The sequence below is a fragment of the Carassius auratus genome, unplaced genomic scaffold (assembly GCF_003368295.1).
Source record: "Carassius auratus strain Wakin unplaced genomic scaffold, ASM336829v1 scaf_tig00026530, whole genome shotgun sequence".
Taxonomy (NCBI): Eukaryota; Metazoa; Chordata; class Actinopteri; order Cypriniformes; family Cyprinidae; genus Carassius; species Carassius auratus.
The window spans coordinates 1-17442 of NW_020525526.1; the positions used below are offsets into that span (position 1 = coordinate 1).

At 38.6% G+C, this 17442-nt stretch overlaps 1 pseudogene; it reads left to right on the forward strand.

Annotated features, from left to right (window-relative positions):
* Nucleotides 1-1840: 1840 nt before the first annotated feature.
* LOC113078779 (zinc finger protein 420-like) lies at nucleotides 1841-15364 on the forward strand (annotated as a pseudogene).
* The last annotated feature ends 2078 nt before the right edge of the window (nucleotides 15365-17442 follow it).

Here is a 17442-nt window from a genome sequence, read left to right on the forward strand (position 1 = left end):
TTCATGGCCAGAGAATATTTTTCCTTGAATTATAAGAAGTGATAACTTTATTGAAAATTGATAAGTTAATCTTACGGCCGTTTGCTGGACAAACCACTGTTGGATTTGCAGTAATTTACAGTAAGAGATATCACAATAATTGATATGAAGAATGGAATATTGACATATTAATGAGTAAATTACAGTGCCCTGTAATGAGTTATTGATAAATGCAATTGAGCTATTTTTCATAATCAATAAAATTTAGTGTAACTGTCATATGAGATATATATTAATCATATTCCTGATTAATTATTCAAATTCCCTATATATCATTTGAGTTAATTATTATGTACAACCCAATGCGGCTACAGAGTGTTAATAGTCATTTAGTGGCTGCTTTGTCATCCAATGGAAGCTGCTTCAAAATTATTTGAGCCACCAATTTATTCAGCTCCTCATCAAACTGTAAACGTAATGTGGAATATGTTTTAGCACCACACACACTGAGCAGCATGGAACATTTCTTTGCATCACCCTAAATTTCATTTGCATGGAAAAACATTCCAGTCTTTCAATATATATATTCTTCAAAAGAATTACTTGAGCATTCATCAGATTCTTTGATGTGGCCGAGCATAGTCATGTTGGCAGCTAGACAGCAGTGTATTTCATTCACTTTAACAGTTGTCATCGACTTATCTGCACACTTATCGCCAGTGAAAGATACTTGAATGATGGGGCTGCTGTAATCTAAACTTTTACTGAAATCAATCTAACAGGACTAAAGCATACATATGATGGACATTTTACTGCCCCATATGAAGCCACAGGAGAGGATTTGTGAAAGGCAGTAAAGCAACTCTGGTAGATCATGCAATAATGACAACATGTGTAAAACTTTTTTTAAGAAAATGCAAAGTAATAATCTTTTCAGATGCAGTATATGAATTAGTACATGCTCCTTTTTTGTCATTTTTTGATCTCAAAAACTGCCCGACATGAACTCTCCAACTGTTAGCAGTTGCTATTATAATTTTGTACTTTACAGATATTTTTTTATTATTTTTATTTCACGTTGCACTTTCTCCCATTCATAGTACTGATTCAGACATAGAAATGCAATAATATATTTACCTATACTATAATGGTGCAATGAGCTTGGCAAATAAGTACAGAAATAACAGCAAAAACATTGTTTTCCCCAAAAATATTTCTGTTTGTGTGGTCACTCGCTATTGAATTTCATTGCAGTTTGATAACATCACATTTGCCATAATAATTAGAATTAACTACATTTTTATTTTACTGTAGAACAACTAATAAACACACAGTTTATGTTTCAAAAATGTAATTGTATATTTTGGGCTATGCATGCTGATGATGTATACTGAAATTAAATGTTTATTTATTTATTTATTTTTTCAAATTAAAAATTGCTAACCCGCAATTAAGAACTGCTGACTACACAGACACTCTCAACCTATTGTGGATCTGAAGATATTAAATAGTCACTTACAAGAAGTGTTTTGTAATTATCCGAAAAAGTAGTATAAAGGGTATCTGGATATTTAAACTGATGGGTCTAAGGATCCTCAATCTGGGCAAACGAGTTGCGTTTGGAGTTCCAGAGATGGGAATCGAAGTACATAAGAGACTGTCTAAATGTTTATCTGTATTGAACTGATGGGTATTGGGTTGGCTCTAGTGGGTAGAAGAAATTGGAGAATAAAAGTGTCTTCTTTATAGATATAGTTATCTTTGTCTAGCTCCGGTTCATACTCCATTTCAGAGGGTGGCGGTAATACACCATTGAAGTTGGATGCTAACCGCTGTTAAACATGAATGAAGAACTTCTCTCACTGTACTGTAGGAGGCGCTGTGACGATCTTAGCTCAACGGTAAAAGCGCTGCAGAAAGAAAGACGGTTGGTGGCATGGTACGTTTTAACTATGTTCTTGGTGATTCGCTGTTTTTAGTGCGCTAAAGAGCTTAAATAAAGCGTTCGTTATCCAAATCTGGTTTAGGAACATTAACCTATATGTTTTTATAAAGTAAGCATAGTTTTATAAATGAGATATTTGTAATAAAACCACATTAGGCTAAGCACAGATGCACCATTGTTTTACTTACATTAACCATATAATTGTGACATTTGTATGCTGGACACTTTTGAAGGATGCCTAAAATCGATTCAATCTCACATATAGTCATATTTAAGCAACAATGTATAGCCTAGTTCATTAAATGCAGTAAAAATGATGTGCTACATTTTCATAAAATATTGTATAGCTGGCATTCGTTATTCTACAGTGAAACTAAACAAATGTGTCTAAATGGATACATTTATATCTGACAATAATTTTTCTGAATATTCTCCAGAAGTTAATTTTATTTATTCATATCTGTGTAGTTCTGCTCAGATTTGTAGTTTGATTTAGTCCATTATAAATGCATCTTGTAATAATCGTTATGTGTTTGTGTTCAGATGTTGATCATGAAAGCACAGGTGGATGTGGTCTGCTGTAAATCAGTAGGAACTGATCTGTCCATGCTGGATATTGAGGATTTCATCACAGAAATCTGTCAGCTGAAGAAAGAGGTGGCTTCACTGGAGGCAAAGCTGAGAGAAAGAGGAGACAAACTGTACAGAGAGGTTTGATCAGATCTTCATTTCATCTTTAGCTGCTAATATGGACTGATTGTTGTGTGAATCAATGTCTTATTGTTAATCATACTCTCACTAGATATATTACTGATTGTGTTTGTCAGGATGTGGAGCAGGTTTGGGTGCGTGAGACTGATGGGACAGAAGCTCAGGATTCAGTCTGGAGCGTCAGAGATCAGAGATCCAGAGACACACAGGACTCAGAGCTCAGCCTCACTTTACTCTGTTATACTGATGCTCAGGATCATGAATCCACTGATCAAACCTCTGACTGTAACGCTGGAGAACAGCAGACGCTGCAGACGCCGCTGAAGATGTGCTCCGTCAAACTGGTGGACTGCAGGAACCTGATCGAGAGCAGAGGAGAAGAAACCACCGCAGAGAAACAACAACACAATGATGAGGAAGAGGAGGAGGAGAATAATGATGAGGATAATGATGATGACGACAGTGGTGATGAAGAAGATGAAGATTTCATCCCTCCAGGTTCGTTTTCTCTAACACTTGAATGTCAGCAGACTCTTCAGGATCAGGTTCATATTGGCTGATGGTCTCTGATGATCTGATCAGGTTTGAGTAAAGATTTTCTGAGGTATTTGGGATTATATTTTTCCTCTCTTGTGAGCTAGAATGTGTTTTTTAAGAGACATATTTGCTGTGTCTGTTTGTATGGCAGCCTAATTTGACCAGAAATCTAATTTAATTTACTTTTTTATGATATATATACTAATAAAAGAAAAACATTGTGGGTGCAGTATTATACTGTAAAATGACGTTGTAAAATATGATGAAATGGTTGGCGGATGTTGCATTTCCAAATTCATTTTTCAATGTGTCTATGCATGGGTTTATTTAATAAACTTGCAGATTTTCACACAAATACTTCATATGTTTTAAAACCCAGAATTTATTATAATCATTGTTTATTTCAGATGATAAAGGCTGTTCATCTTCTGATGGAGAGACAGACTTAACATCTAAAGAGCAGCTGACGGTCAAGAGTTTCTCCTGCAGCACCTGTGGAAAAACACTCAGTTCAGAGGGCCATTTAAAGAGACACGAGAGAACACACACAGAACAGAAAAGCTTTAGATGTAGGAGATGCAACATCAGCTTTCCTACCGTAGAAGAGAGGAGACTTCATTCAAAAGAGCACAGCGGGAAGGAGGAGTTTCACTGTGAACAGTGCGGGAAAGATTTCAGCACCAAAGCAAATCTTGTTGTTCATAAGCGAATCCACACGGGAGAAAGACCATACAAGTGTCCTCACTGCGGGAGAAGATTCAATTACGGATCTCATCTGAAGAAACATATACGTTTCCACACTAATGAGAGACCGTATCAGTGCAGTGAATGTGGGAAAACCTTTACAAACTCAAGCTCTTTAAAGTCACACCAGAGAATCCATTCTGATGAGAAACCGTATCAGTGCAAACACTGCGACAGACGATTCCGTCAGATTGCTAATCTGAATTGTCATGAGAGGACACACACCGGAGAGAAACCATATCTGTGCTCCTACTGCGGGAAGAGTTTTCAAATCCATCTCATTTTATATTTCATAAGCGAGGCCACACTGGAGAAAAACCATATCACTGCAGCATCTGTGGGAAGAATTTCAGTAAACATAGTACATTTAGAAACCACAAGAGGACTCATACTGGAGAAAGACCGTTCAAATGCTCACAGTGTGAAAAGACGTTTGCTCGATCAGACGTCCTTAAGGTCCATCAGCGAGTTCATACAGGAGAGAAACCTTACTCCTGCTCCATCTGCGGCGAGAGATTCGCTTATTTAGGTAGTTTTCAGACCCACCAGAACAAACACACTACAGAACAAACTGCTCCAGAATCATCAGAGTGACTTTCATCAGTCAATCTGGGAAAGAAATCTTGTTTGGCTCGTCCTGAAAGTGTTCATTGAGTTCTTATTGCCAGTAGGTGGCAGTTAACTTTTTAATGCGGTGGATTGATCCAAGTGCTGTATATAATGTAATGTTTGACAGAGTAGAGCAATAATTTTAAACCAGACAGAACTATTAAAAATCATCCAAATAAAATACTACAATAATATGATTGCCTAGGTTTCATAAGGCATGTTTTATGTGGTGAAATGCATGATGGAAAGTCATTGGCCTAGTGAATGGAGAGTTGGACTCCTAATCCTAAGGTTGTGGGTTCGAGTCTTGGGACGGCAATACCACATCTGAGGTGCTCTTGAGCAAGGCACCGAACCCCAAACTGCTCCCCGGGCACCGCAGCATAAATGATGCCTGTGCATGCGCGCACACTTTGGATGGGTAAATGCAGAGCACAAATTCTGAGGGTCACCATACTTGGCTGAATGTCACTTCACTTTCACTAGCAAATCACTCTGCTTTTTCATTGCTGGACTGGTTTCTTTTCATCAAGAACGAGCCATTGTTTATAAACTATCCATTTCTATCTCGATATTTTAAAATATATCGAGATATTTTTTAAACACGATATGGATTTTGACATATCGTATATATCGATATATTGTTTATATTCTGATTCCGCCACTTTGCTTGTTTGCCTTCCCTGTGCTGTGCTCGCCCCCGCTCGCTCGCCCCCCGCCTCCTTGCTTTTGTCCCCTCTCACCTCGCGTGTAGAGAACTAGTCAAAAAAAAAAAAAGACAACTGGCTCCATTATATGGAGATACTTCAGTTTTAAGGCGTAGGGCGAACGGCAGGCAGATGTCTACTGTAGGGCCCAATGAAACGCGGACGGAATCGCGGAATCCAGTCATAAAAATGGAATTTACAGTTTAACGCGGAATGTCACGGAATTGGTCAAATTTTAAATGAATTAATCAAAAGTCGGTCATGCACTTACATCAAATCGCGAAATGGACTAATATCTGCAAATATTAACCCGGAAAAGTCTATTTAAATATGAATCCTGCATGTTCTGCGTGTCTGTGTCAAGGAATGGAGCAGAAGCGCGTCTTCATTCATTAAACACGGAAGCTCGCATAACGCTCGCGCTGATTTCATTGTCTTTCCTCTCTCTAAATAAAGACGTGAACACATGAGGAACATCTCCAGAACTGCACTGAGAGTGATTCAATTCAAAAACTTGGGAGAGCTTCACTAGGAGTGGACTGAAGCCGGAGTCAGCGCATAAAGAGCCACCACACTCAGATGTCTTCAGGAAAAGGGCTACAGCTGTCACATTCCTAGAATCAAGCCACTCCTGAACCAGAAAAACAGAACAGTCCTCTTTTCAGATTAAAGTAACTTTAGCATTTCATTTGGAAATCAAGGTCTGGAGGAAGACTGGAGATGCACAGAATCCAAAGTCCAGTATGAAGTTTCAGAAGTCAGTGATGATTTGGGTAGCTGTGACATCTGCTGGTGTTGCTCCATTGTGTTTTATCAGTCCAAAGTCAATGCAGCCATCTACCAGGAGATTTTGTAGCACTTTATGCTTCCATCTGCTGACACTGCTGACATAAACACATAGTTTGTGTGCAATGAATCTAGAATATAAGAAAGTTTGCTTTTTTTAATTACATAACAAAAAAATGAACAACATTTCCATGATATTCATTTTTTTTTAGATGCACCTGTATTTCAGACATCCTAGGCTAACTGTACTGAAATTGCATACAGTGAGTAGGAAGTACATTTTAATTTGAATTAGGATGCAAGAACTATATCTGAGTATGGTGTTACAGTCACATGACCTACTAGAGTCGGTCGTGTTACTTAAAAGCCATTCATCTGCTCCGGTCTCATGGAACAGTAAGTGTCTATCGAATGCACAATTCAGAATCTTGCTGGAAATGGATGTTAATCCAGGTACTTTTTGCCTACTTTCTTTCAAATATGAAATTTCATGCTTCTTTATTATATACCACATGAATAACTTGACGAGTATGTCGGAATTCAAAAGAATAGGCAAAAAATTTATTGACATACCTATAGAAAGACTCTGAAGTGTCCATATGTTCATTTTAGTGTCCCGTTTGTCACATTTGATTGTCATTAAGCAACATGACTTGAATGAAGTGTTTATTTATACACCATTAACCACATTAGTTTATAAATTTCAAAAACGTAATTGTGAATTTTGGGCTTTGCAAGCATGACGCTGTACACTGAAATTAAATGTGCAGTCTTTATTTAAGTGAGAAAGCAGGTGCAGACAGAATATCTACTAACACCTCGTTCTGACTCAGAGAGATTAGCACTTCTCGAACTGTAGGGGGCGCTGTGACCATCTTAGTCCAGTAAATCCACCGGTAAAACCACTGAAGAAGAAAAGACTGTTGGAGGCTACAGACTCGGTACGTGTTTTAACTCTTTATGTTTTGTTACCTTTAGCACGCTAATGAGCTTGAATGAAGAGTTTGTTATCCAGATCTGGTTTGAATTAAGCCATAGGTTTTACTAAAGTAACCATAGTTTAACTTGGGTATTTGTAATAAAACCACATTAGGCTAAGCACAAATTTACCATGCTTTTAATTACAGCAAAACAATGGTAAATTCCTGATTAGCCTAAAGTAACAGTGTCCACGCATGTAACTTTATAAGTGGGTCACTGTTGGTGTATATAGTGACATTTGGGTTTGAATGATTTATTCATATTTTCTCTAAAACGAGTCAAATAATTATAAGAAATTGATTAAATTGGATATTTATGTCTTCATCACTTTAACCGAGATAATATACATTATAAATACTAGTTTGCATTGTACGCATCTTTTATTGATGTATCCATTAAATTTTGTCATCAGTGCAAAGTAATCAACTTCCACAAGAAATGAAATTATAAAAATGTTGAAAGTATGTTATAGACTAGGCTAAACTGCCTCTAATCATACATATAAATCATGTGAAGTTATAGCTTGTTTTATTTTTATAGTTTTCTTCAATTACCATGTCCCTAAAGTCATTTTCCACTTTGTTAGTATATACTTTCTTGCCTTCCAAAACCAACTGCAATTTCAATTAAGACCATTTTCATTTATTTTTCCCACTGGAATTCAACCGTACAAACTGAGGTAAACTTTGTTTTTTAGTTTTTGAAATGTTATCCTGGTTGTCCCACCCTTAAATTCCACCCTGTTAGGCTATATTGTGAAGAATGTTTGTCCTATCAAAAAAAAAAAATAAGTAAAAACAAATCTGACATAGTTAAAAAAGTTCTGTCAATCAGTAGAAGGTTAGCTAGCTAAATGTTGATCACTCAGAGCTATGGCTAATTTAGCTTAAAATGTTCAGTTCCTGCAAAGCGCATTTTTTCAAGTGCAGGAATATGTTTCTAACACCCTCTTTTAATGTGCATTGGAAATGCATTTGGCGAATAAACTCCTCTAAGCGCATATAAAAAAATAACTGAATTTGCGATGAGGTGTGATAACTTGACCAGCAGCGGACTGCATGATCTTGTTCCACAGCCCCTGAAATGTTGTTATCATAGTTCTGAAATGCCTGAGCAAAGTCTGTCATCAGAGTATTTCTGTATGATGTCTTACATGATTGCGTTCCCAAACAGCAGCATGCATCCGCCTCCGACAGCAATTACATATGTTGTTTTTCGCATGCTCACTCTGAGACGCAAGTCATTTATCATATATGAAAATTATTATATTCAGTTCTCCTAGTTTTCTTACTAATATTTAGTGCCAGTGTAAGGATGAAAGAACCTGAGATACTTTGATCTCCTGAGAAACAGTCAATACAAACATACACGGGCATGTGAGGAGCAGGAGACCTCTTTCCCTTCTGGCCATTTGTTTCATTTTAAATCCCTTCATCCATTCTTCCTTCTACTCAGTCTGCTTAAAATGATTACATGAAAATGTCAATGCAAGTGAACTAACGCTCATGTCTAGTATCAATTGAAATGTCTCAGTGCAACTGGTACAATGGTCTCAATCTTCAAAAGTAGATTAAAAGATGATACAGATCCTAAGAGTTAAGAGATATTTTGTCTGTAATAGGAGTGCTCCTTCCCAGGATCCTCCATGTAAATTACCCCCTGTATGTAGTTGAATGTAGTTGTTTTAAACTCAAATATGTGGTTTATTTATAAAGACAGTGTCTATTTAAAAAATGTGTTTAGCTGATTTCGGAGATAAGCTCCATGCGATCAGTGGGTGCTCAGAGCTCTATATATATATAGGCCCTTTTTATTCCTGTCTCTATAGAAAAATAAACCCTTGTCATATAGCTGCGGTTAACTGCTCACTGACAACATCAGTCATTCCTCCTTGTTGAATGAGTGACTCCTAGCAGGCTCCTGATTGGTTAACGCGGCGCGAATTGACGCAAAAGTTCAAATTTTTCAACTCAGGCGGGCAAACGCTCAATTCGCACCATTTGCATTGACTTAACACTGAAATCATTTATGCCAGATGCTCTATTCGCGTTTGGTGTGAACACAGCATAAGACAGGCAAGAGCGTAATCCATTTGTTCAGTACTTATCCTGCTTGATCTGTCCGTTGCTTTTGACATGGTTAACCACCAGATCCTCCTATCAAGTCTACTGGTAAAGGGCATTTCAGGAACCACACTTCACTGGTTTAAGTCTTACCTATCAGATAGGTCCTTCAAAGTATCTTGGAGAGGTGAGGTGTCCAAGTCACAATATCTAACTACTGGTGTGCCTCGGGGCTCAGTTCTTGGACCACTTCTCTTCTCTGTCTACATGGCATCATTAGGTTCTGTCATTCAGAAACATTGCTTTTCATATCACTGCTATGCTGATGACACTCAACTCCACCTCTCATTCCATCCTGATGATCAGTCGGTAGCTATTCGCATCTCAGCTTGTCTAACAGACATTTCTTGCTGGATGATGGACCATCACCTTCATCTCAACCTTGCCAAGACAGAACTGCTTGTGGTTCCAGCAAACCCATCGTTTCATCACAATTTCACAATCAATTTAGGCACATCACCCATAACTCCTTCAAAAACAGCCAGAAGCCTTGGAGTTATGATTGATGATCAGCTGACTTTCTCAGACCACATTGCTAAAACTGTCCGGTCCTGCAGATTTGCTTAATTCAACATCAAGAAGATCAGGCCCTTTCTTTCGGAACATGCTGCACAACTCCTTGTTCAAGCTCTTGTTCTGTCAAGGCTGGACTATTGCAATGCCCTCTTGGCAGGTCTTCCAGCCAATTCTATCAAACCTTTACAATTAATTCAGAACGTGGCAGCAAGATTACACCTCAAGAAAAGAATACACCTCACTCCTATGTTTATCAATTTGCACTGGCTACCAATAGCTGCTCGTATAAAATTCAAGGCATTGATGTTTGCCTACAAAACCATCACTGGTTCTGCACTCCTTTACCTAAATTCATTACTTCAGACTTATGTGCCCTCTAGAAGCTTACGTTCTGCAAGTGAATGTCGCTTGATTGTGCCATCCCAAAGAAGCACAAAGTCACTTTTACGGACTTTTAAATTACCTCCTGGTGGAATGACCTCCCCAACTCAATTCGAGCAGCTCAGTCCTTAGCCATCTTCCAGAATCGGCTTAAAACCACAACTCTTCCATCTTTATTTGACCCTCTAACTTTAACACTCACTATTCTAATTCTATTCTTTAAAAAAAACTAACTACCATTCTAATCATTTTGTATTCTATTTTTTCATTTATCTTTATATATATATATATATATATATATATATATATATATATATATATATATATATATATATATATATATATATATATATATATACCATTTCTAGGGTTCACAAAGAATGTTGTGAAAATGGAAAAACATCCAGTATGCGGTAGTCCTGTGGGCGAAAATGCCTTGTTGATGCTAGAGGTCAGAGGAGAATGGGCCGACTGATTCAAGCTGATAGAAGAGCAACTTTGACTGAAACAACCACTAGTTACAACCGAGGTATGCAGCAAAGCTTGTGTGAAGCCACAACACGCACAACCTTGAGGCGGATGGCCTACAACAGCAGAAGACCCCACTGGGTACCATTCATCTCCACGACAAATAGGAAAAAGAGGCTAAAATTTGCACAAGCTCACCAAAATTGGACAGTTAAAGACTGGAAATATGCTGCCTGGTCTGATGAGTCTCGATTTCTGTTGAGACATTCAGATTGTAGAGTCAGAATTTGGCGTAAAACGAATGAGAACATGGATCCATCATGCCTTGTTACCACTGTGCAGTCTGGTGGTGTTGGTGTAATGGTGTGGGGTGTGTTTTCTTGGCACACTTTAGTGCCAATTGGGCATCGTTTAAATGCCATGGCCTACCTGAGCATTGTTTCTGACCATGTCCATGCCTTTATTACCACCATGTACCCATCCTCTGATGGCTACTTCCAGCAGGATAATGCACCATGTCACAAAGCTTGAATCATTTCAAATTGGTTTCTTGAACATGACAATAAGTTCACTGTACTAAAATGGCCCCCACAGTCACCAGATCTCAACCCAATAGATCATCTTTTGGATGCGGTGGAATGGGAGCTTCATGCCCTGGATGTGCATCCCACAAATCTCCATCAACTGCAAAATGCTATCCTATCAATATGGGCCAACATCTCTAAAGAATGCTTTCAACACCTTGTTGAATCAATGCCACATAGAATTAAGGCAGTTCTGAAGGCGAAAGGGTGTCAAACACAGTATTAGTATGGTGTTCCTAATAATCCTTTAGGTGAGTGTATATATCATTGCTCTTTTTGTTGTTTTTGATTGCTTCCACTGTCCTCATTTGTAAGTCACTTTGGATAAAAGCGTCTGCTAAATGAATAAATGTAAATATATGTATATATATAAGATACTGTGCAGGACTCTTAAGCTCCCAGGTGTATGTATACTATTTAATACATTTAAAGCAGCATCCATTTATTTTCCATCAGAATTATCATCATAATAAAAACCACAAAAGTGACATCACTTGTCCATTATTGTTCCTTCTTGTGAACGTTGTTGTGTTTGTTTGTTAATCTAGTTCATCACAATGAAATATAACATCTTTATTTTTTGTCACATTTTTAAATAATTTATGCCTGTCCTATCATTTGTAATTATTTCTCTAGCCATCTAAATAGAGAATAATTTTGCCACAATGATTGTGATCAGGAAACACAGCTATTTTTTGTGTCCCTCCCCCAAAGGAAATATGGATCTTTTTGGTTTTGTTTTGAACAATGTTATATAGGTGCAGTTCCACACATTACAAATGGGAAACCATTGGGAAACTCAATTGCACCCTGTTACGCTCCATCCATTCCACCCTGTTACGCTCCATCCATTCCACCCTGTTGTGCAACTCAATTCCACCCTGTTATGCTCTCTCCATTCCAACCTGTTATGCTCTCTCCATTCCACCCTGTTGTGCAACTCATTTCCACCTCGTTATGCTCGATCCATTCCATCCTGTTATGCTCCACCCACTCCACCCTATTAGACAAGTCATTTTAAATCATTTGACAGCAACGTTAAATGTTTGGCATACTTTTGTCTTATTTTGTGAGGTCTAATAGCATGTATATGTTTTTGAGTACATTTTTTGTATTATTTACTACCCTACTGGCAAAAATGGGCACAAAAAAGTACCCGCTCTTAATATTTTAGACGCATTTAATTCATCAATTCAATTATTTTTTATTTTGAAAATAAAATGAGATGGCATAAGGGACGTATATTATCCAAGAAAAGCTCATTATTGTTTAACATTTACACGATTAACATGTTGTGATAACTATCCATATATCCCTAATAGAGTGGAATATTTTCATGGCCAGTGTCTGAACAATCTACCCATAATTATAATTTTTTGAGTTCCCGAGCTTGACCAATATTTATTCCAAATAGTTAAACATATCTCTATTTTGGTAGAATGAAAAAAAACTTGAAAATCATGTGCCTTTTATTCCAACACTTATGTATCAAAAATGTTACCACATCATGATTTGAGAGTCGATTGAATCTCAATCATATTTAATAAGTAATAGCATTTCGTTTATTAAATGCAGCTTAATTGAAGTGATTGATAGATATTAATACAATATAGAGATATTCCTTCTTGGAAATGAAACTAAACAAATGATTCTAAACAAATACATTTATATTTGACATTAATGTTTCTGAATATTCTCCAGAAGTTAACTTTCTATTGGCTATTCAGTTCTGTGTAGTAATGCTCAGATTTTTTGTTTTGATTTAGTTCATTATAAATGCATCTTGTAATAATCACGATGTGTTTGTGTTCAGATGTTGAGCATGAAAGCGCAGGTGGATGTGGTCTGCTGTAAATCAGTAGAAACTGATCTGTCCATGCTGGATATTGAGGATTTCATCACAGAAATCTGTCAGCTGAAGAAAGAAGTGGCTTCACTGGAGGCAAAGCTGAGAGAAAGAGGAGATAAACTGAACAGAGAGGTTTGAACAGATCTTCATTTCATCTTTAGCTGCTAATATGGACTGATTGTTGTGTGAATCGATGTCTATTATAGATATATTACTGATTGTGTTTGTCAGGATGTGGAGCAGGTTTGGGTGCGTGAGACTGATGGGACAGAAGCTCAGGATTCAGTCTGGAGCGTCAGAGATCAGAGATCCAGAGACACACAGGACTCAGAGCTCAGCCTCACTTTACTCTGTTATACTGACGCTCAGGATCATGAATCCACTGATCAAACCTCTGATTGTAACGCTGGAGAACAGCAGATGCTGCAGACGCCGCTGAAGATGTGCTCCGTCAAACTGGTGGACTGCAGGAACCTGATCGAGAGCAGAGGAGAAGAAACCACCGCAGAGAAACAACAACAACACACTGATGAGGAAGAGGAGGAGAAGGAGGAGAATAATGGGGATGATGATGATGATGATGATGATTTCATTCCTCCAGGTTTGTTTCTCCTTTTATGACCTTCCGTTTTTCATTACACTTGACAGCAGAGACTCTGCAGGATCAGGTTCATATTAACTGATGGTCTCTGATGACCTGATCAATAAAAATGTTATATTTGTGAACATAATGGCAAATGGTTTTTATTATTTTTTCCTCTATTGAGATCTATAATGTGTTTTTTTTAAGAGAGACAGATTTGCTGTGCCTGTTTGTAAGTCTGCATGATTTGACCAAAAATCGAATTACTATTATTATTACATTTGTTAATTATTATCAATTATCATGTTAGGTAAAAACTGTTAGCCTGAATGCACTGTAAGTTGCTTTGGATAAAACCGTATGCTAAATGCATAAAATGCGTAAATTATAAAATCATGGAAGAAATGCATTACTATTGCTATAATGCTATTATACTGTAAAGTTATAAATATGATGGAATTGGTTGAACTTTTGGATTTTTTAACTGCGATTGGATAACTGTACTAAAACTTTATTTAAATTTGCTTTATTAATTGTTCACCCCTGAACTTACATAAACAGATTCTTACAAATTTTTATATATATATATATATATATATATATATATATATATTTAAATAAAAGAAAAACATTGTGGATGCAGTATTATACTGTAAAATGACGTTGTAAAATATGATGAAATGGGTATCTGATGTTGCATTTCCAAATTCATTTTTCAATGTGTCTGTGCATGGGTTTATTTAATTAACTTGCAGATTTTCACACAAATACTTCATATGTTTTAAAACCCAGAATTTATTATAACCAGTCTAATTTTGTTTATTTCAGATGATAAAGGCTGTTCATCTTCTGATGGAGAGACAGACTTAACATCAAAAGAGCAGCTGACGGTCAAGAGTTTCTCCTGCAGCACCTGTGGAAAAACACTGAGTTCAGAGGGCCATTTAAAGAGACACGAGAGAACACACACAGAACAGAAAAGCTTTAGATGTAGGAGATGCAAAATCAGCTTTCCTACCGTAGAAGAGAGGAGACTTCATTCAAAAGAGCACAGCGGGAAGAAGGAGTTTCACTGTGAACAGTGCGGGAAGGTTTTTTTCATTCATTCTAGTCTAAAAGTTCACTTAAAGACTCACAGTGAAAAGTCGTTCCACTGCAGTGAATGTGACAAGTATTTCAGCACCAAAGGAAGTCTTGTTGTTCATAAGCGAATACACACGGGAGAAAGACCATACAAGTGTCCTCACTGCGAGAGAAGATTCAATTACGGATCTCATCTGAAGAAACATATACGTTTCCACACTAATGAGAGACCGTATCAGTGCAGTGAATGTGGGAAAACCTTCACAAACTCATTCACTCTAAAGTCACACTTGAGAATCCATTCAGATGAGAAACCGTATCAGTGCAAACACTGCGACAGACGATTCAGTCAAAGTTCTAATATGAAGAGTCACGAGAGGATTCACACCGGAGAGAAACCGTATCTGTGCGCCCACTGCGGGAAGAGCTTTTCTGATCCACGTTCTTTTACATTTCATAAGCGAGTCCACACCGGAGAAAAACCGTATCACTGCAGCGTCTGTGGGAAGAATTTCAGTAAACATAATACATTTCGAAACCACAAGAGGACTCATACTGGAGAAAGACCGTTCAAATGCTCACAGTGTGAAAAGACATTTGCTCGATCAGACGTCCTTAAGGTCCATCAGCGAGTTCATACAGGAGAGAAACCTTACTCCTGCTCCATCTGCGGCGAGAGATTCGCTTATTTAGGTAGTTTTCAGACCCACCAGAACAAACACACTAAAGAACAAACTGCTCCAGAATCATCAGAGTGACTTTCATCAGTCAATCTGGGGATAAACTTGTTTGGCTCGTCATGAAAGTGTTCATTGAGTTCTTATTGCCAGTAGGTGGCAGTGAACTTTTTAATGCGGTGGATTGATCCAAGTGCTGTATATAATGTCATGTTTGACTGAGTAGAGCAATGATTTTCTGTTAAACAAGACAGAACTATTAAAAATCATCATCAAAAAAACAAACAAAAAAAACCACATAAGTACCTTGATTACAGTGGGGTAAAAAAGTATTTAGTCAGCCGCCAATTGTGCAAGTTCTCCCACTTAAAGGTCCCATTTTTAGTTTTTTATTAAGCTTTAATTGTGTTTACAGTGTGCAATATAACACATTTTCATATTTCGCATGTAAAAAAAAACAGTATTTTTCACACAATTCACCTATCTGTATACCGCTGTTTTCACTGTCATAAAAACAGGCTGATGACTTCCTTTTAATATAAAGTCCCTCCTTCAGAAATACGTAACGAGTTCTGATTGGGCCAGCGGTTCCTGTGTTGTGATTCAACAGCATCTGAGCGCATGCTGCCCTCCTGGAAACGCGATTGGACTAGTTTTGGACAAGTTTTGAGAAGCAAGTGTGCAGGAGCATGTGCTGGAGATGTACTTATAAACACAGAACGCCTTTACTGACGAGATGTAATTGAGATTGAGGAAGCTGTCCTCAGCAAAATGTGCTGCACAGTTTTACATCTGGATTATAATTTTCGGGAACCGAGTTAAACATAAATTGTAACCATTAATCTCCTAGTAAAGCGTCCCTGTGAAGCCCAAACAAAGATGATTGGACTCCGAGATGAAAATAACTGGGTTTCGACGACACGGCGACAAACACAAACGCAGCTCTTCCTTCTTCTCCGTCGGAGCGCAACAAGACAACGCCCCCCTGTTTGTGTATTCATGTGGGCGGAGGTTAGTCAAAAAACTGTTTTAGTGACGTCATTACTGCAGGAACTAGAGGGATGTAGTCCAAACGGGTCGTTTTTTGTAGGATCTCGCTTGGGATTGAACTTTGAGCTTTAGAATTTTACAGATATAATTTATATCAAAATCTCATGAAATATGGTTCATTCATTCTTTCGTTTACACTGATCAGTCCTCCTGATCACTTTGCAGAAAAACAGCCCCAAAGCAAAAACCAAAACACAAAATAAAGCCCAGGCCTGGTCGTCGCTCCTCTTTTGTATCTTTCCAATCTCCTCTGTGGGATGCGAGATCGGTGAGCGTCTAATTTCCAAATCACTCCACCGGCTTGCTCTGCTCCCACTACCCTTGGCCCCGTGCTCCACCCCTTCTCCACCACTCGCGGTGACCTGCGGGAACCTGGGGGAAGAACAGACGAGCCGAGAGAAAAGGAGATGGAAGGATGAGGGGAGAGAGGACAGCAACGGCTCCTCCGGTTTTGGGCACCCGGCAGGAGTGACCCGTTCCCTGCTCCTCCCAATCGTGGCGGACAGCAGCAGGCTCCGGCCCCCTGGTGAACGGCGCCGACTCCTCCGCTCCCTCATGGATGGCAGCCGCCCCTCCACATCGTAGCCGACAGTGAGTTCGTCTGTCCCCAGCAACTCACTACAGCCCACCGCCTCGAGCGTCGACGGCGGCACTCTCCCTCGACTTGCTTGATGGCACCACGGGTTTACCCCAGAGGCAAGGGATCTTCAGGAGTGCGTCCCTCCTTCCTCCTGGGTTTTGGCACCAGTGTAATGATATACAAAAACTTCACAATCGTGGGAAGAAGGAGGCGGGAACCGGCAGACAATCAAATGAAACTTTAATTACCAAAATCAACACAAAACATCGCGACAGCCACTCGCGGATGAAAAAAAAAACACAAAATAAAGCCCAGGCCTGGTCCTCTCTCGTCCTTCACTGTCATCGTTCCTCTTTTGTATCCTTCCGATCTCCTCTGTGGGACTCGAGACTGGTGAGTGTCGCAGGTGTCGCTCTTTACCAAATCACTCCATGGGCCTCGCTCCGTTCCCACGGCTCTCGGCCCGCCCAACTTATCAAATACTGGCTTAAGCAAGGGGACAGATCTAGCACTGCAGGATTTGAGACCCTGGTGGCATGAGAGCCAGAA